Raw genomic sequence first — 27170 nt, 5'->3', positions numbered from 1 at the left:
CTGCACTGAATCTGGTTTCCTTTCAAGCATTCATCATAAAATTTGCCTTTTTTTTGATCCCTTTAGAGTCTTCCATCCTTTGTCTATAACATTTTTCAAATGCATCTTGTTTTCCTTTTTTATCCTCTTCAAAATCTCCATAAAATAGGCTAAGAAGGCCTTACCATCAATTGTCACAGAACATAGTGGATTATTACTCCTGGCCTAAAACTAAATGAAATAAATATAGTGAGGAATCAGTTTAGTGTAAAATTTGGAGACTTCTGTCTGATATTTGATTTAACATGAAAGCAATGATTACATAAGAATTTCTCAGCTTTTTCTGTAAGAAAAATGTTGCTTGTTAAAAAAGCTGAATAATATAGAAATTTGTATTTTATGTTTGAAGCCTGGATATGATAAATTCAAATAAGAAAGATATCTGAAAATTTATGGCATTGACCAAAAAAGAGATATTCTTAAGCCTGTTTGAAAAACAGCAAGGCATTTATTGATGGAAACTGAGCAAGTTAATATTTCTAGAGGCCATTAAAATAGTTATTTAAATGCTTTTCTCTGGGTACACTCCTGAACAATATCCATTTTATATACTATGTCTTTCATTTTTATGTGTCACATTGAAAAATCACTCAATTAATTTTCCTCATGGCTTCCCAAATGAATTGGTAACTTCCTTACTTGAAAACAGTAAGAACACCGACTCCAATATAAAAGGAACTAACGTTCATTGGTCACTATTATCTATCAACATCAATGGACTCAACTCTCCAATAAAAAGACACAGACTAACAGAATGGGTGCAGAAACAGGATTCAACATTCTGCTGCATCCAAGAAACCCACCTCTGCATCAAAGACAAACACTACCTCAGAGTAAAGGAAAAATGTCTTTCAAGCAAACAGACCCAGAAAACAAGCTGGGGTAGCTATCCTAATACCTAATAAAATAGATATTCAACCAAAATTAATCAAAAAAGATGCAGAGGGGCACTATATTCTCATCAAAGGAAAAATCCACCAAGAGGACATCACAATTCTGAACATCTATGCCCCAAATAAAAGATCGTCTACATTTATAAAGGAAACATTATTAAAACTCAAATCACACATCGATCCCAAGTGGGAGACTTCAACACTCCACTTTCACCAAGGGACAGATCATCTGAACAGAAGCCTAATAGAGGAATACAGGCACTTACAGGGGTCCTAAACCAAATGGACTTATTGATGTCTACAGAACTTTCCACCCAGACTCAAAAGAGTATACCTTCTTTTCAGCACCTCAAGGAACCTTCTCTAAAATAGACCATATACTTGGTCACACAGCAAGCCTCAACAGATACAAGAGGCTTGAAATAATCTTGTGTATTCAATCTGACCACCATGGACAATAGCTGCACCTCAACAACAATGGAATTAGAAAAAAGTCTACAAACACATGGAAACTGAACAACTTGCTGTTCAATGAGAGCTGGTTTAAGGAAGAAAGAAAGAAAGACATTAAAGACTTCCTAGAATTCAATGAAAATGAAGGTACAACATACCCTAATTAATGGGACACAATGAAAGCAGTGCCCAGAGGAAAATTCACAGCACTAAGTACCTTCAAGAAGAAATATGGGACATCTCATACAAGCAACTTAATGGCACAACTGAAAGCCTTAGAAAAAAAAAAGAAGGAAATACACCCAATAGGAGCAGAAGAATGGAAATAATCAAAATCAGGGATGAATCAATTAATTAGAACCTAATAAAACTACTCAAAGAATCAATGAAACCAAGAGCTGGTTCTTTGAGAAAAACAACAAGATGGACAAACCCTTTGCCAAAATAAGTAAAAGGCAGAGAGAAACTACCCAAATTAGCAAAATCAGAAATGAAAAGGGGGGCATAACTACAGACACCAAGAAAATCCAAACAATCATTAGTTAGTAAAACAAAAGCCTATATGCCAAAAAATTTGAAAATCTAAAAGAAATGGAAAATTTCCTTGATAGATTCCATCTACCAAAATTAAATCAAGATCAGGTAGAAAGATTGAATGGTCCTATATCCCCCAAGGAAATAGAAGCAGTCATCAACAATCTCCAATCCAAAAAAAAAAACCTGGGCCAGATGGATTCAGTGCAGAATTCTACCAGATCTTCAAAGAATTGCTAATTCCAATTCTCTCCAAACTATTCCACAAAACAGAAACAGAAGGAACATTACCAAACTCATTCTATGAAGCCACAGTCACCTTGATACCTAAACCACACAAAGACCCAACAAAAAAAGAGGACTTAATACATCTCTCTCTCTCTTATGAACCTTGATGCAAAAATTCTCAAAGAAACACTTGTAAACCGAATTCAAGAACAAATCAAAGATATCATCCACCATGACCAAGTAAACTTCATCCCAGGCATGCAAGGGTGGTTCAACATAAGGAAATACATCAATGTAATCCACCACATAAACAAACTGAAGGAAAAAAACCACATGATCATTTCCTTAGATGCTGAAAAAGCATTTGACAAATTCCAATACCCATACATGTTTAAAGTCTTGGAGAGTTCAGGGCTACAAGGAACATACCTAAACATAGTAAAGGCAATATACAGCAAGCCTATAGCCAACATCAAACTCAATGGAGAGAAACTTAAATCAATCCCACTGAAATCAGGGACAAGACATGGCTGCCCACTCTTCCCATATCTCTTCAACATAGTACTTGAAGTCCTAGATAAAGCAATAAGACAACTAAAGGAGATCAAGGGGATACAAAGGAAGAGGTCAAAGTGTCACTATTCTGAGATGATATGATAGTATACATGAGAGACCCCAAAAATTCAACCAGAGAACTCCTTCAGTTGATAAACACCTTCAGCAAATTGGCAGGAAACAAAATCAACTCAAAAGAATCAGAAGCCCTACTGTATACCAAAGACAAAAGGGCCAAGAAAGAAATCAGGGAAACAACACCCTTCACAATAGCCACTGATAATATAAAATACCTTGCAATGATTCTAACCAAGCAAGTTGAAAACCTGTTTGAAAAAAACTTTAAGTCTCTGAAGAAAAGAATTGAAGAAGATAACAGAAGATGGAAAGATCTCCTGTGCTCATGGATTGGTAGAATTAACATTGTGAAAATGGCCGTCCTGCCAAAAGCAATCTATAGATTCAATGCAATTCCAATGAAAATACCAACTCAGTTCTTTACAGACCTTGAAAGAAAGATTCTCAGCTTCATATAGAGTAACAAAAAAACGGAATCTCCAAAACGATCCTGTACAACAACAGATCATCTGGAGGTATCTCCATCCTCGATCTCAAGCTGTACTATTGTGCAATAGTAACAAATAATGCATGGTATTGGCATAGAAACAGAAAGCAGGATCAACGGAACCGAATAGAAGACCCAGAAATAAATCCACACACCTATGAATACTTGATTTTTGACAAAGAAGCAAAAGCCATTCAATGGAAAAAAAAGACAGCATCTTCAGCAAATGGTGCTGGTCCCACTGGATGTCTACATGCAGAACAATGAAACTAGTCCCATATTTATCACCCTGCACAAAACTAAAGTCCAAGTATATCAAAGACCTTAACATAAAATCAATAATCTAAATCAGTTAGAAGAATAAGTGGGGAATTGTCTAGAACTCATTGGGACATGAGACAACTTCCTGAATAGAACATCATCAGCACAGGCTCTAATAGCAACAATCAATAAATGGGACTGCATGTAACTGAAACCTTTTGTAAAGCAAAAGACACTGTAGTCAGAACAAAACGACAGCCTACAGACTGGGAACGGATCTTCACCAAACCTATATCTGACAGAGGGCTGATATCCAGCATATTTAAAGAAATAAAGAAGTTAAAAAATAATAAATCAAGTAAGTCAATTAAAAAATGGGAATACAGCTAAACAGAGAATTGTCTATAGAGGAATATAGAACTGCAGAGAAACACTTAAAGAGATGCACAACATCCTTAGCCATCAAGGAGATGCAAATCAAAACGACCCTGAGCTTTCACCCTACACCCATCAGAATGACTAAGATGAATAATTCTAATGACAGCACATGCTGGAGAGGCTGTGGAGAAAGAGGAACCTTCCTCCATTGCTGGTGGGAATGTAAACTGGTACAACCACTTTGGAAGTCAATCTGGTGTTTTCTCAGAGAATTTTAGAATAGTGCTTCCTCAAGATCCAGCTATACCACTCCTAGGTATATATCCAAAATATGCTCAAGTACAAAACAAGGATATTTGCTCAATCATGTTTGTAGCAGCTTTATTTATAGTAGCCAGAACCTGGAAACTACCCCGATGTCCCTTAATTCAGGAACAGATACAGAAATTGTGGTATTTTTACACAATGGAATACTACTCACTAATCAAAAATGAGGAAATCATAAAATTTGCAGGCAAATGGTGGGATCTAGAAAAGATCATTCTGAGTGAAGTATTCCAGAAGGAGAAGTATATACTCACGCATACAGTCCTATAAGATATGATAAACATAATGAAATCTATACACCTATTAGAGGACCTGGGGTAAGATGATCAGTCCTCACTTAGAAAGACAAATGGGAGGTGCATTGGATGTAGGAGAAATCATGTAACAGGACAGGAGCCTACTGCAGAGGGACCCTGAAAGTCTCTACCTAGCAGTGTATCAAAGCAGATACTAAGACTCATAACCCAACCTTCAGCAGAGTGCAGGGAATTATATGAAAGGAGGGGAGGGGGTTGTATAATGTGGAAAGATTAGGAGCTCCACGAGGACCAAATATATCTGGGTACATGGGTCTTTTCTGAGACTAACAGTCCACCAAGGACCATGTATGGATATAATCTAGAACCTTTGCTCAGATGAACCCCGTGGTAGCTCAATAACCAATTGGTTTCCCATAGTAAGACGAACGGGGACTATTTCTGACTGGAACTCAATGGCAGGTTCCTTGACCCTCCCACCCCTCAAGGAAGGAGCAGTCTGTTAGGCCACACAGGAGGACTTTGCAGCCAGTCCTGAAGATACCTGATAAAACAGGGCCAAATGGAAGGGGAGGAGGTCCTCCCCAATCAGTGGACTTGGAAAGTGTCAGGGAGTTGATGAGGGAGGGCAAGAGGATTTGGGAGGGAATAAGGGAATGGAATACAGCTGGGATACAGAGCTAATAAAATGTAACTAATAAAAAATAAAAATAAAAAAAGAAAATAGGCTTAATGAATCAGTCTTTTCAATTTGAAATTATTGCAAAACTCATCAGGAACATACAGCATTATGTATAAAATTATGCATAAAATTCCAAAAATCATAGTAAAGTAGGGCTGCAGTCAGTAGGCAGTCGTTTTGTTTTGATGACAGTGTCCTTTGCTTTATAGAAGCTTTTCAGTTTCATGAGGTCCCATTTATTGATTGTTGCTCTTACAGCCTGTGCTGTTGGTGTTCTTTTCAGGAATTTGTCTCCTCTGCCAATGAGTTCAAGGCTCTTGCCCACTTTTTCTTCTAACAGGTTTAGTGTGTCTGGTTTTATATTGAGGTCTTTGATCCACTTGGACTTTAGTTTTGTGCAGGGTGATAATTATGGAACTATTTGCAGGGAATAGGACGGAATCCTACCAATGAGGGCCTCTAAAGGGTTCTATCCTGCAGGGTATCAAGGCACATGCTGAGACTCATGGCCAAACTTTGGGTAGAGTGCAGGGAATCTTATGAAAGAAGTGGGAGATAGTAAGACCTGGAGCAAACAGGAGGTCCACTAGGAGAGCAACCCATCCAAAAATGTGGGCACAGCAGTATTTTCTAAGACTTATACTCCAGCCTAGACCACTCATGGAGATTGCCTGGAACCCCTGCACAGAGGTAGCCCATGACAGTTCAGTATCCGAGTAGGTTCCATAGTAATGGGGACAGGGACTGTCTCTCACATAAGCTGATTGGCCTGCTCTTTAATCACCTCCCCTTGAGGTAGGAACAGCCTTACACAGGCACAGAAGAAGACAATTCAACCACTCCTGATGAGACCTGATTGACTAGTATCAGAGGGAATCTCCAGTCCCTTGTCAGTGGACTGGAAAAAGGTCACAGGTGGGGAAAAGGGAGGGGTTGTGAGGGGAAGAGAGAGGGAGTTACAGGGGAGATACAAAGTGAATAAACTGTAATAAATAAATAAATTAATTAAATTAGAAATGAGGAAACAATTTCAACTGTTTTTTTTTCAAGATGACTTGTTTCATAAAATTAAAAAAAAAAAAAAACACTAATCAAAATCTTTAGTCAGGACTTGGAGTCAAAACATAGGATAATTGTCACTTTTTTCTCTTTGCAACTCTCATATTTAACACATTGTCCTGGGCAACTTGTGCACCTTATAATAAACCCAAAAGTTGGAATGAGACACAATGAAATTTCATTTTTTATTTTCCCAGTATTTTACTACCAGTAAGTTCTATCTATATGTAATCATTGTTTGAAGTTTATTGTGAATACTTTTACAAGAATTTTATGGTTTCATAGACATATTCATACAGTAACTGCTTTCTTTTTATTTTCCTTTTATTTGAAGGTTTTTGTAAATAATTCTTTACATACAAGCTAGTATTACTAAGCATTTTAACTATGATTTCTTTTGCTTAAGTAAGAAAAAAACATGTTTTACACAATGTTATGCTAAATACATTAATAAGGCTATATATCTCCTTTTATATACATGAGAATTTACTAGAATGATGGTTTTTACTTTGTTCTGCTTATATAACATATCACTAGGAATTAATTCCTCATTAGCACTTAGTTAGAAAATGCCTTTATGTTTTGGCATATTAATAATTGTTGATGATTATTAATATTTAGTTGAACAGTGATTATTCCTAAACCAGCTGTGTACTCAAATCACCACACAGAGACTAGGACTTATTTATTTAACCTAGAGCACAATGTTGGGCAATAATTACTCCATGCTAATCCTCCAAACTTGCATGGTTTTCTCCCATTCAGATTTCCCTCATTATACTTGCTTTTTTTTAGTCATATCTTAGGTCCGGTTCACCTCTTCTAGTGGTTCCAGGTCCTCTCCTCTCAGATCTCTCTCCAGACTCCTCTCACTCACTTCTTTTTCCTCCCTTCCAGACCAGGATGCCCCATCCGAATCTTTCCACTGCTCAGCATTGGCTGATTGTTTTACTGGCAATACAGAGAACAAACGTTGGAAAGTTTACACAAACTTGAGACAGCAACACAATGCAATATCAGGATTGAAACCAGATAGTGGGGTAGAGAAATAGCTTAAATGAACAAGAATAATTTGTATACAATCCACAAGAACATGTACCAACAGATAATGTGGTTATAGATCTTTCAAAGATGATCAAGATGTTTCCAATATTTAATGATTATCTTTTTAGATATCATTTTGAAACGTTGCATATAAAAATAGTGGGTAGGAACTTTTAAAGTTGAAACAGGATGCATTAAAGAGAATGTGTATTGGGAGGGCAATGTAGAGGTTGTGTTATGGAGAGGAGGAGGCTGGGAGCAAATGTAAGAAGAGTGGGTGGAGCAAGAGACAACTAATACTAATGTTAAAATATACTAAATGAATGAAACTAATGGAAATCTGGTACTGTAGAGGCTTCCTAAAATATGTTCATTTACAGATACACACATTGTTTAATTTAGTTATATTGTAATGAAGGTGTCAATAATTTAAACAGATAACATGCACTGCCAAATAAAATCTTAGTACAGAGACAGTATCTTAGTTAAGGTTCTATTGCTCAGATAAATACCATGACCAAAAGCAATTTCAGTTGGAAGTATTTTTTTTACAATGGTGGGAACTCAAGGCAGGTACTGAAGCAGATAATGTTATCCCTGTAGGAATGACAGCTTACTGACTTGCACCATATAACTTGCTTTGCCTGCTTTCTTATACAACAGAGGATCAAATGCCCATGCGCAGCACCACCCACAATGGGTTGTTACCCTCTTACAACAATCATTATCAAGAAAGTGATCCCAAATACTTGCTTACAGGGAAATCTAATTGGAGGTATTTTCTCAGCTGAGGTTCCCTCTTTTTAGATGACCCTAGCATTTGCAAATTGACAAAACATAAGACAGCAGAAATATGTGTTTTTGAGGTTGTGTACTAATAGGCTATTTCCAGTTCTGTTGGTTATCTTCCACAAATTTACAGTAAGACCATATTACTGAGGATACCACATGGATCAGTCTAACTGGTACTCAGTTGAAGGTGTCATTCATACTGACTGTCAGAATATTGGAAGGTAGTACGCACATTACTGAAGAAAGAAAGTAATAATCTATCCCATCTGTGAACCCTATGAGCTACAATAATGATCTGCTAGGCAAGATAAGATTACTGGTGAAATAGAGTCATAAATAATATGGAAATAGCCAGAGACTTTTTATTGGATTTAATGACTGCTCCATGATATGGAACCCTATCTGACACTATCAACAAACCTAAAAGCCTATTGCTACATAGTTTATGCGTTCTATAGAAAATTTATCATCATCATCATCATTATTATTCAGTAACAAAACAACTCCTAATAACTTAATGCTATATCCATAGATAAGTGCATTGTTCAACACTATCTGAGGAATTTCTTCTTTTAGTAGATTTCATTTAACAGAGACCCACATTTGGTCAAAATCCATAGTAAGAGATTTCAGAATGTTCAGTCCTGAATGAGTTGTCTATATAACACTTCTTCAGGGCCCAGTGTTCAATATAGAAGAGTTTACAAAAAGATTGTGAAACCCATAGGTGATAGATGAATATAAGCAAACAATATTTTCTGTACACAAGACATGTATACAATCTCATAACAGTTGTAACAACATATACAGGACCTGCATAAACTCTAACAAGAAAAAAAACCTAGCATGAAAGGGGAAAGAGGGGCATTATTTCCTACTTCTTGCCAAGGAACAATTAGAATCTGATTGTTGCTGGTAGAGAAAGTCAGTTTTCTTTAATGGTGTGATGCCTAGAATATCAGTCACACTTCAGGACAATCCTCATAATCAATAATAGTCAGCCAGTATATGCAGAACTGAAAGAGGAAAGAGAGAAAGTAGACAGACAGAAAGACAGATAAACTGATAGATTAATAGGTGAATGGGTGAATAGGTAGAGAGATGGATAGATTGGTAGAATGATAGAGGGATAGAGTGATGGGCAGAGCAACAGAAACAGACAAAATAAAGTTGGGTGATTATGGAGGTAGGGGGAATCTGAGATTTAGAGGAAATAAAAATATGAAAAGTATATTGTCTATATTATGCATGAAACATTATCTACTACATATAGCATGTTTACAATATTATGTTAATATGTAATACATTTTGGTTTTGACTAGATTAGCAATGTTATCATGAACAAATTTGTACACGTTCTCTGGTAAATATATATGTTTTATATTTTTGTTAGGCATAGACTACCAATTTTGGAAATGGGTGCTTCACTGGTCTAAGTGTGCAAATCCTTGTTATATAGTTTTCCTTATACACTGATAATGGTAGTTTTTGAGCAAAAGAATTTTAGGGTCTTTAGTAAATTTAGTAAAATTTTTCATTTTTTCTTGCATATAGATTCCTTTTGACTTCAGCTTAATTCAAACATTTATGTTTTTTGAATTATTTTTATTAATTAGAGTTTATTCACTTTCTATCCCACCTGTAGCCCCCCTTTGTCTCTGTAAAGTGTATGTTTGTATTTCAACTTGTTTCTACTATTTTGAAGATATTGTTATATGTGTGGAAGCTAGAAGTAGGTGTTCATATCATTTTGTTTAACATTGAAAAAGAATTGTCATAAATGTGTATACTGTATTAATGAATCTGTTTCTAATTTGCTCCTTAAAGTTATTTGTCCTTCAGCTCATTTCCACATTGCTATAATTGGCATGTCTATAGAATAACCATCCAGATTTCATATTTAAGATATTTTTATGGTCTATTATCTTTTCATATAAATTTTTCTGGGAATTGAATTTAGAGTCTCATGCATGCTAGGCAGGAGCTCTACAGCTGAGCTATATTCAATATCCCTTTTTAAGCTTATATTTTAAGCCAGAGTATAACTAGTTTATTCAGATTGATTTGAATATTTTGTATAAAAGAAAGGCCTGGATTATATGGTCTTCACATATCAGCATCCCTAATATCTGGAATTATATGTCTGTGTTAAAAGATCCAGTTTTCAAAGGATTATTTTTTAAACTATTTTAAGATTTTAATTCACTTTATATCTTTTTTTGTAGTCCTATCCCTCCTCTCCTCCCCATCCTACCCTCCTTTTTTGCACTACCTCCCTTTCTATCAACCTCAGCTCAGCAGCTTGCATCAGGACTGACCATGTCCTCTTCCCCTCTGTCCTAGCAAGGCAGTTCTGCCAGGGGCAAATGATCGAAAAGCTGACAAGTGAGTCCACATGCAATGCAGTCCCCACTTGCCTTACTTGAGGACCCACATGAAGCCCAAGCTGCCTATCTGCTACATCTTTGTAGGGGCACCTATATCCAGTTACTGCATGGTCCTTGGTTGATGCTGCAGTCTCAGCATTCCCCTCTGGGCCCTGGTTAGTTTGCTCTTTTGATTTTCTTGTGGAGCTCCTGGCACATCCATGTCCTTTGTTCTTTCCTCCCAATGTATCCCCATGCATCACTCAATGTTTGGCTGTAAGTCTCAGCATGTTTTAAAGCACTGTTGGGTAGAGCTTCTCAGAGCACAATTCTGACAGGTTCCTCTCTTCAAGCTTAGTAGAGTATCATTCATAGTGTTAGGGGTTGGTACTCTCCAATACGGTGGGTCTTTGGTTTGACCAGGTATTGATTGGGCATTCCCTCAGTCTCTGTGCTATCTGTTCTATCTTTATCTCTGCATATCTTATAGGCAGGGTAAATTATGTGTAGAAGTTTTTGTGGGTGAGTTGGTATTCCCCTCTCTCTATAGGAGACTAGTCTAGTTAGAGGGTGTGCTCTTCAGTCTCTGTGGCCTCTTATACTAGAAGTCTCTGCTACAGTGCCCTTTATAACCTCACAGGAGCCTACTCTGACTTAGGCCTCCAGATTGTCAGAAACCTGCAGTTTCTCTTTTCGCTATTGGCCTTCTGTTCTCTCCACTTTGCACTACCCAGGTCTGATCTCTACAGTCTTAACTCTCTGATTGTCTTCTGTGTATTCCATCTCCTGTGTATTCTATCTCCTGTTCTGAATGAGCTTTATGCATCCTCCCTTAGATGCTGGCTCTATGTTACTTATATTTTTTAGGTCTGTGCTTCATAGAATGCTTATCTTGTACAATGTGGTTAAAACCCACCAATAAAGGAGAACATATCCTATGTATCTTTCTGGGTCTAAGTTATGTCACTCAGGGTAGAATTTTTCTAGTTCCATCCATTTACCTAAAAATTTCATGATTTTTTTTATTTTAATAGCTGAGTAAAATTCCATTATGTAAATGTGCCAAAGTTTCATTATCCATTGTTTGGTTGAGGAACACAGATTATTTCCAGATTCATTATATTGTAAATAAAGCTCCTATTAACATAGTTACCTCAGTTTCTTTTATTTAAATGTGTTTATTATTTATTAATTACATTTCATTCATAGACTCCTACCTCATACCCTGCTAACCAACTCTTCCTCATTCAACTCCTCCCATGCCCCTCCCCAAGTCTAGTGATAGGAGAGGTCCTCCTACACTTGCTCTGACCCTGCCTATCAGGTCTCCTCAGGAGTGGCTACATTGTCTTCATCTGTGGCCTGGTAAGGCTGCTTCCCCATCAGGGGGAGGTAATCAAAGAGCCACCAACAGAGTTCATGTCAGAGACAGTCTTTGTTCCCATTTTTAGGGAACCCATTTGGAGACTGAGGTGCCATGGGCTAAATCTGTACAGGGGTTCTAGGTTGTCTCCATGCATGATCCGTGGTTTGGAGTATCAGTCTCAGAAAAGACCCCTGTACCCAGAAGTTTTGGTTCTGTTTGTCTTCTTGTGGAGCTCCTGTCCCCTCCTGGTTTTTATGTATCCCCACACTTTCATAAGAGTCCCTGAACTCTGCCCAAAGTTTGGCTATGAGTCTCAGCATCTGCTTTGCTACCCTGCTGAGTAGAGTTTTTCACAGGCCCTCTGATGTAGGATCCTCTCCTCTTCCCTGTTTTCTCCCTCTTCTGATGTCCCTCTTATTTCCCTTATTAAGTGAGGATTTATCATATAAATCCTCCTTCTTCCACAGTTTGTTAAAGTGTACAGATTTTAATATATTTATCCTATACTATATGTCTAATGTTCACTAATAAGTGAGTATATACAAAGTGTGTCTTTCTTCTTCTGGGATACCTCACTCAGGATAATCTTTCCTTTGTGCTTTTACCATTTGCCTGCAAATTTCATTATTCCTGTGTTTTTTAATTGCTGAGTAGCATTCCACTGTGTAATTATGCCACAATTTTTGTATCCATTCTTCAGTGAATCTGGGTTGTTTCCAGATTCTGGCTATTACAAATACAGCTGATATGAACACAGTTGAGCAAATGACGTTGTTGTATACTTGAGCATATTTTGGATATATACCTAGGAGTGGTATAGCTAGATCTTGATAAATCACTATTCCTAATTATCTGAGAAAGCGCCAGATTGATTTCCAAAGTGCTTGTACAGTTTACATTCCCACCAGCAGTGGAGGAAGGTTCCCCTCTCTCCACACCTCTCCCTGCTGTGCAGAGTCTTTCAGAAGCCCTCTGTGGTAGGCTCCTGTCATTTTCCCTGTCTTCTCCCTCTTCCAAGGTCCATTCCTGTTGCTTTACTCAATGAGGATTGATGACCTTCCTCAGGGTGTGCCTTCTTGCTTAGCTTTTTTAAGGTATACAGACTATAGTAGATTTATCCTATATTATATGTCTTATATCCACTTGTAAGTGAGTTTATGCAATGTGAGTCTTTATGCTTCTACAATAACTGACTCAGGAAGATCTTTTCTAGATTCCCCCCTTTGCTTGCAAATTTCAAGGTTTCTTTATTTTTAATTGCTGAGTAGTATTCCATTTTATAAATGTACCACAATTTCTGTACCCATTCTTCCATAGAGGGACATCTGAGTTGTTACAGATTCTGGCTATTACAAATAAAGCTGCTATGGACATGGTTGAACAAATGTCCTTGTTGTGTACATGAGCATATTTTGGGTATATGCCTAGGAGTGGTATGGCTGGATCTCGAGGAAGTGCTATTCCTAATTGTCTGAGAATGCCAGACTGATTTCCAGTGGTTGCACAAGTTTACCTTCCCACCAGCAGCAGAGGGGAGTTCCCCTTTCTCCATATCCTCTCCACCAAGCGTTCTCACTTAATATTTTGTTCTTAGCCATTTTGATCTGTGTAAGGTAGAATATCAGGGTCGCTTTGATTTGCATTTCCCAGATAGCTAGTGATTTTGGGCATTTCTTTAAGTGTTTCTCTGTCATTTGATATTCCTTTATTGAGAATTCTCTGTTTGGCTCTGTAACCCATTTTTTAATAGGATTACTTGGTTTGTGGGTGTTTAACTTCTTTAGACCTTTATATATACTGGATATTAGTCCTCTGTGAGATATAGGGTTGTTGAAGATCCTTTCCCAATCCATAGGATGATGTTTTGTTCTTACAACGGTGTCCTTTGCTTTACAGAAGCTTTTCAGTTTTATGAGGTCCCATTTATTGATTGTTGCTCTTAGAGCCTGTGCTGTTGGTGTTCTATTCAGGAAGTTGTCTCATGTGCCAATGAGTTCAAGCCTCTTCCCCACTTTTTCTTTTAACAGGTTTAGTGTGTCTGGTTTTATATTGAGGTCTTTGATCCACTTGGACTTTAGTTTTGTGCAGGATGATAAACATGGCTCTATTCACATTTTCCCACATATAGACATCCAGTTAGACCAGCTCCATTTGTTGAAGATGCTATCTTTTTTCCATTGTATGTTTTTGTCTTCTTTGTCAAAAATCAAGTATCCAGAGGTGAGTGGGTTTATTTCTGGGTCTTCTATTGAATTCCATTGAACCACCATTCTGTTTCTATGCCAGTACCATACAGTTGTTTTTACTACTGCTCTGTAGTACAGTTTGAGATCAGAAATGGAGATACCCCTTGGCAATATGTTATCATACAGAATTGTTCTAACAATTCAGGGTTTTTCTTTTTCCATATGATATTGAGAATTGTTCTTTCAAGGTCTGTAAATAATTGTGTTGGTATTGTGGTGGGAATTGCATTGAATCTGTAAATTCCTTTTGGTAGGATGGCAATTTTTACTCTTTTAATCCCATCAATCCATTAGCATGGGAGATCTTTCCATCTTCTGATATCTTCATGCAAAGACTTGATTTTTTTTTTCTTTTTTAAACGGTTGTTTCACCTGCTTGGTTAGAGTCACACTAAGGTACTTATGTTATTAGTGGCCATTGTGATGGGTTTAGTTTCACTAATGTCTATCTAATCATTTTGTCAGTCCTATACCAGGAGGGCTACTGATTTTTTTTTTTTTTTTTTTAGTTAATTGTGTATCCAGCCACATTGAAGAAGGTGATTATCAGCTGAAAGAGTTCTCTGGTTGAATTTTTGGGGTAGCTCTCATGTATACTATTATATCATCTGCAAATGGTGATACTTTGACTTCTTACTTTCCCTACTTTCCCATTTGTATCCCTTTGATCTCCTTCAGTTGCCTTATTGCTCTAACCTGGACTTCAACTTCTATGTTGAAGAGATAAAGAGAGAATAGACAGTTTTGCCTTGCCCCTGATTTCAGTGGGATTTATTTAACTTTCGCTGCTTTTAGTTTGATGTTAGTTATATGATTGTTGTATATTGTATTTATTATGTTTAGATATGTGCCTGGTATCCCTGATCTCTCCAAGACATTAAATACGAGTGGGTGTTAGATTTTATCAAATGCTTTTAGGGCATTTAAGGAAATGATCATGTGATTTTTCTCCTTCAATTTATTTATATGGTTGATTAAGTTGGTGGGTTTTCATATACTGAAACACCCTGCATGGCTGGGATGAAGCCTACTTGGTCATGGTAGATGATATCTTTTATGTGTTCATGGATTTGGTTTGCAAGTATTTTATAATTTTTACTTAATTCATTTTTTTTATAAATTAGAGCTTATTCACTTTGTATCCAAGCTGTAGCCCCCTCTCTCATAACTTTCAAATCCCACCCTCCCTCCCTCTTCTCCTTCCATGTCTCTCGCAAAGTTCACTCACAGGAGAGTTCCTCCTCCCCTTCCCTCTGACACTAGCTTATCAGGTCTCATCAGGAGTGGCTGCATTGTCTTCCTCTGTGTCCTGTTAAGTCTGCTTCACCCTCAGGAGGAGGTGATCAAAAGCCTGCCACTGAGTCCTGTCAGAGACAGTCCCTGTTCATATAACTAGGGAACCTCCTTAGAGAATGATCTGCCATGGGCTACATCGTGCATGAGTTCTAGTTTATCTCCATTTATGGTCTTTAGTTTCAGTATCACTCTCAGAAAAGACCATTGTTCACAGATTTTTTAGTTCTATTGCTCTCTTTATGGTGCTCCTCCACCCTCCAGGTCTTTCAATCTTCCCCTTCTTTCATAAGATTCCCTGAACTCTGGCCAAAGTTTGGCTATGAGCCTCAGCATCTGCTTTGATACAATGCTGGGTAGAGTCTTTCAAAGACCTCAGTGGTCAAATCTTGTCAACTACACAGTTTTCTCCCTCTTCCCATGTGCCTCAAGTTTGCCTTTCTGAGTGTGGATTGATAATCTTACTCAGGGCTCTCTTTCTTGCTTAAATTCTTTAGGTATACACATTTTACTATGTTTATCCTATATTATATGTCTAATATCCACTTGTAAGTGAGTATATGTAAAGTATGTCTTTGTGTTTCTGGGATACCTCACTCAGGATCATCTTTTCTAGTTCCCACAATTTGTCTTCAAATTTCAAAGTTTCGTTGTATTTATTTGTGGAGTAGTTTTCCATTGTGAATATGTATGAAAATTTTTGCATCCATTCCTTAGTTGAGGGACATCTGAGTTGTTTCCTGATTCTAGCTATTACAAATAAAGCTGCTATGAACATGGTTAAACAAATTTCCTTGTATACTTGTACATATTTTGGATATATGCCTAGGATTGGTATAGCTGGCTATTGAGATAGCACTATTCCAAGTTTTCTCAGAAGCCCCCAGATTGATTTTTAAAGTGGTTGCATAAGTTTATATCACCACCACCAATGGAGGAGGGTTCCCCTTTCTTATACCCTCTCCTCCATGTGTTCTAACTTGAGATTTTGATCTTAGCCATTCTGATGTGTAAGGTAAAATCTCAGGGTCATTTTGATTTGCATTTCCCTGATGACTGAGCATGCTGATCATTTCTTTAAGTGCTTCTCTGCCTTTCGTATTCCACTAATGAGAATTCTCAGTTTAACTCTGTACCCCATTTTTAAATAGGATTACTTGCTGTGTTGCTGTTTAATTTCTTGAGTTCTTTATATATTCTGGATATTAGCCCTCTGTCAGATATAGGGTTGGTGAAGATTCCAGTCTGTAGGCTATCATTTTGTTCTGATTACAATGTCCTTTGCTTTACAGAAGTTTTTCAGTTTCATGAGGTCCCATTTATTGATTATTGATCTTAGAGCTTGTGCTGTCTGTATTTCGTTCAAGAATTTGTATCCTGTGCTAATGAGGTCAAGGCACTTCCCCAATTTTTTTTTAACAAGTTTAGTATTTCTGGTTTTTTCTTGAGGTCTTTGATTTACTTGGACTTTAGTTTTGTGCCTAGTGATACATATGGATATATTTGCATTTTTCTACATTTCCACATCCCATTAAACCACCACCATTTGATGAAGATGCTGTCTTTTTTCTATTGCATGTTTTTTTTTATTGTATGTTTTTTGTATTTGTTAAAAATCAAGTATCCATAGGTGTGTGCGTTTATTTCTGTGTCTTTTATTCCATTCCATTGAAACACCATTCTGTTTCTATGCCAGTGCCATGCGGTTTTCATTACTGTCCCTCTGTAGTACAGCTTTATATCAGGGATGGAGAAACATCTGTATGATCTGCTGTCTTACAGGATTATTTAAGCAATTCAGGTTTTTTGTTTGTTTTATTTTTGTTTTTGTTTTTCGGTATGAAATTGGAATTGTTCTTTCAAGGTATGAAATTGGAATTGTTCTTTCAAGGTCTGTAAGAAATGTATTGGTGTTTTGATGAGAATTCCATAGAATCTGTAGATTCCTTTTGGAATTATGGCCATTTTCACTATATTCATTCTACCAATCCATGAGCATGGGAGATTTTTTTTTCCATCTTCTGATATCTTTTTGAATTTTTTCATCTGATATGTGAAGTTTTTTTTCAAATAGGTCTTTCACTTCCTTGGTTAGAGTCACATCAAATTATTTCATGTTATCATTGCCCCTTGTGAAGGGTATAGCTTCCTTAATTTCTTTCTAAGCCCTTTTGTCTTATGTATACAGGAGAGCTAGTGATTTTTTATGAATTAATTTTTATCCATCCTCTTTGATGAATGTCTTTAGCAGCTTAAGGGGATCTGTGGTTGAAATTTTTGGGTCCTTCATGTATAATATCATATCATTTGCAAATAGTGACATTTTGACTTCTTTGGTTTTGATTTCTATCCCCTTAATTTTCTTTAGTTATCTTATTGCTCTAACAAGTACTTCAAAAACTACTTTGAAGAGATATTCACAGAGTGGGCAGTCTTGACTTGTCCCTGATTTCTGTGAGATCGAGTTAAGTTTAAGTCTCCATATAGTTTTATGTTGGCTACAGTCTTGCTGTATATTGTCTTAACTATGTTTAGGTAAGTGACTTGTATCCTGACCTCTCCTGGAATTTAAAGAAAAAAGAATGTTGGATTTTATCAGATGCTTTTTCAGCATCTAAGGAGATTATCATGTGTACTTTTTCTTTCAGTTTGTTTATATGGTGGATCACATTGATGGATTTCCATATACTGAACCATCCCTGCATACCTGGGATGAAGCCTACTTGGTCATAGTGGAAGATATCTTTGATGTGTTCTTGGATTTGAGTTGCAAGTATTTTGTTGAATATTTTTGCATCAGTGTTCATGAAGGAAATTGGTCTAAAATTCTCTTTCTTTTTTGTGTCTTTGGGAGGATTAGGTAACAAGGTGACTGTGGCTTCATAGGATGAGTTTGGTAATGCTCCTTCTGTTTCTATTTTGTAGACTAGTTTGAAGAGGGTTGGAGCCAGCTATTCTTTGAATGTCTACAAGAATTGTGCACTGAAACCATGTGGCCCTGGGTTTTTTTTGAATGGGAGATTTTTTTTTTTGATAACTTCTATTTCCTTTGGGGTTATATGACTATTGAAGTTATTTACCTGCTTTTGATTCAGCTTTGTTAAGCGGAATTGATCAAGAAAATTATCCATTTCTTTAAATTTTCAAATTTTGTGGCATGTATGCTTTTGAAGTAAGACCTAATGATTGTTTATATTTCATCAGTGTCTGTTTTTATGTCGCCCTTTTCATTAATGATTTTGATGGTGTCTCTCTGCTTTTTAGTTCGTTTGGCTAAGGGTTATATTTGTTGAGGCTTGCTTTGTGACCAACTATTTGGTCTTTTTCAGAGAAAGTTCCATGAGGTGCTAAGTAGAATCTACATCTTTTTGTGTTTGGGTGAAAGGTTCTGTAGAGGTTCATTTTATTCAAAACATCTGATTTTGCCATTGCTTCTTTGTTTAATTTCTGTTTTGTTGACCTGTCCTTTCTTGAGAGTGGGGTGTTGAATTCTCCTGTTATTAATCTGTGGGGATCGATGTGTGGTTTCACTTTTATTAATTTTTTTTTTTTATAAATGTTGGTGCTCTTGTTTGTGGGGTATAGAACTGTGATGACTTCTTGGTGGAATTTTCCTTTGATATGTATGAAGTACCCTCCCCATCTCTTTTTATTAATTTTGGTTCAAAATCTATTGTACTATATACTAGAATGGCTACACCTGCTTGCTTCTTGGGTCCATTTGCTTGGAAAACTGTTTTCTAGCACTTTACTCTCAGGTAATATCTATCTTTGGGTCTTAGGTGTGTTTCTTGTATGCAACAGATTGTTGGGTCTTGTTTATGCATCCATTTTGTTGGTCTGTGTCCTTTTATTGAAGAATTTGTTTCATTGATATTGAGAGAGATTAATAACCTGTGGCCTTTAGATCCTTTGATTTTAATGTTGGTTGTGGTAGTGTGGTTGTGTGCTTGGGTATTTTTAGTTTTGTTGTACTGAGATTATTTATTTCCTGTGTTTTCCTGAATGTAGTTAGCTTTTCTGGGTTGTATATTTCCTTCTAGTATCTTCTGTAAGGCTGAATTTGTGGGTAGGTATGGTTTAAATTTGTTTTTGTAGTTAAATATCTTGTTTTCTCGATATATGATTACTGAGAGTTTTGCTGGATATAGTAGCCTGGGCTGACATCTGGGTTCTCTTAGGTTCTTCATGATATCCAGCCAGGCCCTTCTGGTTTTCATTGTCTCTGTTGAAATTTCAGGTTTGATACTGATGGGTTTGCCATTATATGTTACTTGGCCTTTTTTCCTTGCAGCTTTCAGTATTTTTTCTTTGTTCTGTATACTTACTATTTTGATTATTATGTGGCAGGATTTTCTTTTCATGTCTAATTTATTAAATGTTATGCAGGCCTCTTGCATGCTTGTAGGCCTCTCCTTTAAGTTGGGGAAATATTATTCCATTATTTTTTTAATATTTTCTGGTCCTTGGAGAAAGGAATCTTCTTTTTTCTCTATTCCTATTATTAGGTTTTGTCTTTTATTGTTGTCTTGTATTTCTTGGATGGTTTGTGTCAGGAATATTTTATATTTAACATTTTCTTTGACAGATACATTGATTTCTTCTATTGTATCTTCCACCTGAGATTCTTTCTTCCATCTCTTGTAGTCTGTTGGTTATGCTTACCTCCGTAGTTCCTGTTTACTTCCCTAAGTTCTTCCTCTCCATGATTTCCTTCCTTTGTGTTTTCTTTAATTTTTCCAATTCTATTTTTAGATCTATAGCTGTTTTTTTTTTAATTTTCTTCATCTGTCTGCATGTATTTTCCTTCAATTCCTTCACCTGTTTGCTTGAACATTCCTCTGATTCTTTTGGTTTTTTTTTCAGTGATTTATTTCCTTTCTGAAGTCCACAATGTTTGTCTACATCTTCCTGTATTTCTGTATAGATGGCCCTGATCTTTTTGACTTTATCTTCCTCTATTTCTTTACACATTTATTTGTTTCCTCTATTATCCTCTTCATAAGCATAGATGTAAGCTTATCTTCTTGAATTTCACTTATGATAAACTGTCCATGAATCCTTGCCCCTGGTTAAATGGGTTCTGGCCATGCCATATTTCTTTGGCATTTTTTTGTTGAGCTTCTATGCTGGGCTCTATCCATCGGCTGTTTTTGGGTGTTTACTGTTAGTTTATGTTGCTTCTTGGATTCTTGGGCTGGGGAGAAACCACTTGGCAGGAAGATGATATTTCCTGAGAAAGACTTCCACAGCTTTTTGGGTGTGGTCACTGAATGGCCAGTGCTTCTCAGGAATTTCCACAGCTTACCTCAGTTATAAGGACCTGAGTGGTAAACTGTGATCTGTGGTAGTCAGGGGAGCTCTCCTCTCAACAGAAGTTCTGGAGATAGCTGCCCTGCCGCTGGGTTTCTTGCTCTGAATTTAGTGAGCTACTACTGCTACTCTTACCCTGTATTTTCTAGGCACAGCCCTTTTAAAGAACCAGAAAACCCTGTGGTTTGGTCAGTTTAGCTAGAGATAACTGGTTGCATCTTGGAGCAGTATCTAGGTGCTGATCCTGTGGATCTCAGACTCTATAGTTCTGAGGTTAGATTACTGTTCCTCATTACCAAAGTGGTAATCAGTGGCAGGTGAACACAGCACTCATGCTTGCACTAGAAGGCTAGAGCCTGGAGTCTGCAGTAGCCCAGAAACTTTTCCAGAGCAGGGTGTCCTGAGATCGAAATGTGATATTTCTCCCAACGTGGGCTTTCCTCCCAACATCGTGACTTAGTCTGTGATGTTTTGGGGTCCTCAGTTCTTTCTGGGATGGTAAGTAGAGCATTCAGGCACATGCAATTGTCTCTCTGTTGGCAACTGGTCACGTGCAAGAACTCTGGAACTTTTCCCAATAACTTTTTGGTGTGCGTGTATGTGTGTGTGGGGGCCGGAGGAGGGTTTCAGCTGTGTCCCTTGAGGTCATACCTGATGTTTCCCTCAAAGTAGCTGTAGGTTTCCTCCCTACAGGAAAACCAGTTTCTAGTGCCCTGGAGCCCACAGCTGTCTGGGATGGTGAGTTGTACGAGCCGGCAGGTCTTTGGGCTGGCAGCTGAGCACCCACCAGACACAGGGACATTTTCCAGGGATTGTCTGGATGACCAGACGACGGTTCTGATTGCTTCCTTCACAGTTTGGTTTTCTCACTACTTGAAATCCCAGTTTCTGGTGTTTTGTTTCCCAGTTCGGTCTGCAATGGTGATCAGAGCACACGGGCATGTGGCTCTGGGCTGGCAACAAAGTGCTGGTGGGATCAGGGAACTTTTCCGGTTATAGCTGGGTGACCTGCACCCAGTTGCTTCCCACATCATGTGGTTTCCTCTCACCTGAGAAACACAATCGCTTGTGATTTACGGACCAGAGTTCGGTCTGTTTGTGGATGTGCAGTCACTGCTGTCCTGCCCATGAGACACCATGTCCACCAGGTACTACCTTCTTGGATACCCCCTAATGTTTTGATTATTATGTGACCTAAGGAGTTTATTTTCTGGTCTAGTCTATTTGCTGTTCTGTAGGCTTCCTGTATGTTTATGGACATCTCTTTCTTTACTTGGGAAAATTTTCTGTTCTGATTTTCTTGAAAATATTTTCTGGAATTTGGAGCCTGAAATCCTCTTTTTTTGTCTATTTTTATTATTCTTAGATTTCCTCTTTTCACAACATCCTTGATTTCTTGGACATTTTATGTTTGGAACTTTTCCAAAATTACTTTTTCTTTGAGAAATGTATATCAATTTCTGCAAGTGTATCTTCAGTGTATGAGATTCTCTCTTCCATCTCTGTTTTTTAATTTAATTTTTTTATTAAATACACTTTATTCACTTTGTATCCCCCCATAAACCCATCCCTCCTCCCCTCCCAATCAACCCCAATCTTAACACATGCCCCTCCCCAAGTCCACTGATACAGGAGGTCCCCCTCTCCTTCCTTCTGAACTTAGTCTATCAGATCTCATCAGGAGTGGCTGCATTGTCATCTTCTGTGGCTTTGTCAGGCTGTTCCCCCCTCAGGGGGAGGTGATCAAAGAGCAGGGCAATCAGATTATGTCAGAGGCAGTCCCTCTTCCGATTACTATGTAACCCACTTAGACATTAAACTGCCGTGGGCTACATGTGTGCAGGGGTTCTAGGTTATCTCCATGCCTGGTACTTGGTTGGAATATGAGTCTCTGGAAAGACCCCTGTGTTCAAATTTTCTGGTTCTGTTGCTCTCCTTGTGGAGTTCCTGTCCTCTCCAGATCTTACTATTTCCCACTTCTTACATAAGATTACATACACACTGCCCAATAGTTGACCATAGGTCTCAGCATCTGCCTTGATAGTCTGCAGGGTAGAGCCTTTCAGAGGCCCTCTGTGGCAGGTTCCTAGCTTATTTCCAGTTTTCTTCTTCTTCTGATGTCCATCCTCTTTGCATTTCACAATGGGGATTGAGCATTTTAGTCAGGGTACTCTCTCTTGATTAGTTTCTTTAGATGTACACGTTTTAGTAGGTTTATCCAGTATGATATGTCTATATGAGTGAGTATATACTGTGTGTGTCTTTCTGCTGCTGGGGCAGATGACTTAGGATCATCCTTTCCATTTCCCACCATTTACCTGCAAATTGCATGATTACCTTATTTTTCATTGCTGAATAATATTCCATTGAGATGTACCACAATTTCTGCATCCATTCTGTCAAATAGAGGGTTGGTGAAGATTCTTTCCCAATCTGTAGGCATTCGTTTTGTTCTGATGATAATGTCCTTTGCTTTACAGAACCATTTCAGTTTCACAAGGTCTCATTTATTGATTGTTGCTCTTAGAGCCTGTGCTGTTGGTGCTCTTTTCAGGGATTTGTTTCCTGTGCCAATGAAATCTAGGTTCTTCCCCACTTTTTCTTCTAACTGATTTAATGTATCTGGTTTTATTTTGAGGTCATTTATCCACTTGGACTTTAGTTTGGTGCAGGGTGATAAGTGTGGATCTATTTGTATTTTTCTGCATGTAGATATCCAGTTAAACCAACACCATTTGTTGAAGAAGCTGTCTTTTTTTCCATTGTATTTTTGGGCATCTTTGTCAAAGATCAGGTGTCCATAAGTGTGTGGGTTTATTTCTGGGTTTTCTGTTTGGTTCCATTGATCCACCATTCTATTTCTATGCCAGTACGATGCAGTTTTTGTTACTGTTGCTCTATAGTACAGCTTAAGTTCAGGGATGGAGATACCCCCAGAAGATCTTTTATTGTAGTGGATTGTTTTAGCAATTCTGGGTTTCTTGTTATTCCATATGAAGTTGTGAATTTTTCTTTCCAGGACTGTAGAGAATTGTGTTGGTAATTTGATGGGAATTGCATTGAATCTGTGGATGGCTTTTGGTAAGGTGGCTATTATTACTATGTTAATCCTGCCAAGCCATGAGCATGGGAGATCTTTCTATCTTCTCATATCTTCCTCTAATTCTTTCTTCAGAGACTTGAACTTTTTTTCATACAAGTCTTTCACTTGCTTGGTTAGGGTTACACCAAGTTACTTTATGTTCCTTGTGGCTATTTTGAAGGGTGTTGTTTCCCTAATTTCTTTCTCAGCCCTTTTGTCTTTTGTATACAGGAGGGCTACTGATTTTTTTGAGTTAATTTTCTATCCGGCCACTTTGCTGAAGGTGTTTATCAGCTGTAGGAGTTCCTTGGTAGAATTTTTGGGCTCACTCAGGTATACTATCATATCATATGCAAATAGTGAAAATTTGACTTCTTCCTTTCAAATTTGTATCCCCTTGATCTCCTTCAACTGTCTTATTGCTCTAGCAAGGACTTCCAGCACTATGTTGAAGAGATATGGAGAGAGTTGGCAGCCTTGCCTTGTCCCTGATTTCAGTGGGATTGCTTTAAGTTTCTCTCCATTTAGTTTGATGTTGGCTATAGGCTTGCTGTATATTGCCTTTACTATGTTTAGATATGTGCCTTGTATCCCTGATTTCTCCAGTACTTTAAACATGAATGGATTTTGTATTTTGTCAAATGCTTTTTCAGCATCTAAGGAGATGATGATGTGGTGTTTTTTTTTGGTTTTTTTTGTTTTTTTTTTTTCAGTTTGTTAATATGGTGGATCACATTGATGGATTTTCGTATACTGAACCAGACCTGCATACCTGGGATGAAGCCTACTTGGTTGTAGTGGATATATTTCATGTGATCTTGTATTCGGTTTGCAAGTATTTTGTTGAGTATTTTTGCATCAATATTCATAAGGGAGATTGGCCTGAATTTCTCTTTTTTTTTGTTGGGTCTTTGTGAGGTTTAGGTACCAAGGTGACTGTGGCTTCATAGGATAAGTTTGGAAATGTTCCTTCTGTTTCTATTTTGTGGACTATTTTGAAGAGAACTGGAGTTAGTTCTTCTTTGAAGGTCTGGTAGAATTCTGCGCTGAAACCATCTGGTCCTGGGCTTTTTTTTTTTTTTTTTTTTTTTTTTTTTTTTTTTTTTTTTTTTTTTGTTTTTTTTTTTTTTTTTTTTTTTTTTTTTTTTTTTTTTTTTTTTTTTTGATGGGAGACTTTTGATGACTGCTTATATTTCCTTGGGTGATATAAGACAATTTAATTGATTTACCTGGTTTTGATTCAGTTTTGGTAAGTGGAATCGATCAAGAAAATTGTACATTTCATTTAGATTTTCAAATTTTGTGGCATACAAACATTTAAAGTAAGTACTAATGATTGTTTGGATTTCCTCAGTATCTGTAGTTATGTCCCCCTTTTCATCTCTGATTCTGTTTATTTGGTTCCTGTCTCTCTGCCTTTTAGTTAGCTTGTCTAAGGGTTTGTCGATCTTGTTGATTTTCTCAAAGAACCAGCCCTTGGTTTCATTGATTCTTTGAATTGTTTTATTTGTTTCTAATTGATTGATTTTAGCCCTGAGTTTGATTATTTCCAGCTGTCTACTCCTTTTTGGTGTGTCTGCTTCTTCTTTTTTTAGGATTTTAGGTGAGCCATTAAGTTGCTTGAATGAGCTTTCTTGAATTTCTTCTTGAATGCACTTAGTGCTATGAACTTTCCTCTTAGCACTGTTTCCTTGTGTCCCACAAGTTTGGGTATGTTGTGCCTTCGTTTTCATTGGATTCTAGGAAGACTTTAATTTCTTTCTTTATTTCTTCCATGACCCATTTAGTAGCAAGTTGTTCACTTTCCGTGTGTGTTTGGGCTTTTTGCTATTTCTGTTGTTGTTGAGGACCAGCTTTATTCCATGGTGATCAGATAGGATACAAGGTATTCTTTCAATCTTCTTGCATCTGTTGAGGCTTGCTTTGTGACCAACTATATGGTCTATTTTGGAGAAGGCTCCATGAGGTGCTGAGAAGAAGGTGAATTCTTTTGTGTTTGGGTGTAAGGTTCTATAAATGTCTGTTAGGTCCATTTGATTCATGACCTCTGCTAGAGACATTGTTTCTTTTTTTAAATTTCTGTTTGTTGACCTGTCCTTTGTTGAGAGTGGGGTGTTGAAGTTTCCCACTATTAATATATGTGGATCTATGTGTTGTTTCAATTTTATCAATGTTTCTTTTACAAATGTGGGTGCCCTTGTATTTGAGGCATAGATGTTAGGAATTCTTATGTCTTCCTGGTGGAATTTTCCCTTGATGAGTATGAAGTGTCCTTCCCCATCTCTTTTTATTAATTTTGGTTGAAAGTGTATTTTATCAGGTATTAGAATGGCTACCCCTGCTTGCTTCTTGGGCCCATTTTCTTGGAAAGCCATCTTTCAGCCCTTTACCTTCAGGTAATATCTATCTTTGTGACTTAGGTGTTTTTTTTTTGTTTGTTTGTTTGTTTGTTTGTTTTGTTTTTTTTTTGCATGCAACAGATTGCTGGGTCTTTTTTAAGCATACATTCTGTTAATCTGTGTCTTTTTATTAGAGAATCGAGTCCATTGATGTTGAGTGAGATTAATGACCAGTGGCTGTTAGATCCTTTGATTGTGATGTTGGCTGTGGTCATAAGTTTGTGTGCTTGATTGTTTTGTTTTTTTTTTTGTTTTGTTTTGTTTTGTTTTACTGTAGTGAGGTTAATCATTTCCTGTGTTTTCATGAAAGTAGCTAGTTTTCTTGGATTGTAGTTTTCCTTCTAGTGTCTTCTGCAACACTGGATTTGTGTGTAGGTATTGTTGAAATTTGTTTTTGTCATTGAATATCTTGTTTTCTCTGTCTATGAGGACTGAGAGTTTTGCTGAGTATAGTAGCCTGGGCTGACATCTGTGTTCTTTTAGGGCTTGCATTATCTTTCCAGGCCCTTCTGGCTTTCATAGTCTCTGTTGAGAAGTCAGGTGTGATTCTGATGGGTTTGCCATTATATGTTACTTGTTCTTTTCCCTAATACCTTTTAGTACTTTTTCTTTGTTTCGTATACTTATTGTTTTGATTATTATGTGGCGGGAGGATTTTGTTTTCTGGTGTAAATAACTGGGTGTTCTGTAGGACTCATGTGTTCTTATTGGCCTCTCCTTTAATTTGGGGAAATTTTCTTCAATGATTTTTTGGAAAAAATTTTTTGGGCCTTGGAGGAGGGAAGCTTCTTTTTCCTCCATTCCTATTATTCTTAGGTTTTGTCTTTTAATGTTGTCTTGAGTTGTCAGGAATTTTTTAGATTTAATATATTCTTTGAAAAATACATCAATTTCTTCCATTTTATTTTCCACACCTGAGATTCTTTTTTCCATCTCTTATAGTCCATTGGTTATGCTTACCTCTGTAGTTCCTGTTTTCTTCCCTAAGTTCTTTCTCTCCACAATTTCCTCCATTTGTGTTTTCTTTAATTTTTCCAA

Source organism: Psammomys obesus, unplaced genomic scaffold, assembly GCF_907164565.1.
Source record: "Psammomys obesus unplaced genomic scaffold, mPsaObe1.curated_primary_1811, whole genome shotgun sequence".
NCBI lineage: Eukaryota > Metazoa > Chordata > Mammalia > Rodentia > Muridae > Psammomys > Psammomys obesus.
This window is presented reverse-complemented; position numbering follows the sequence as displayed.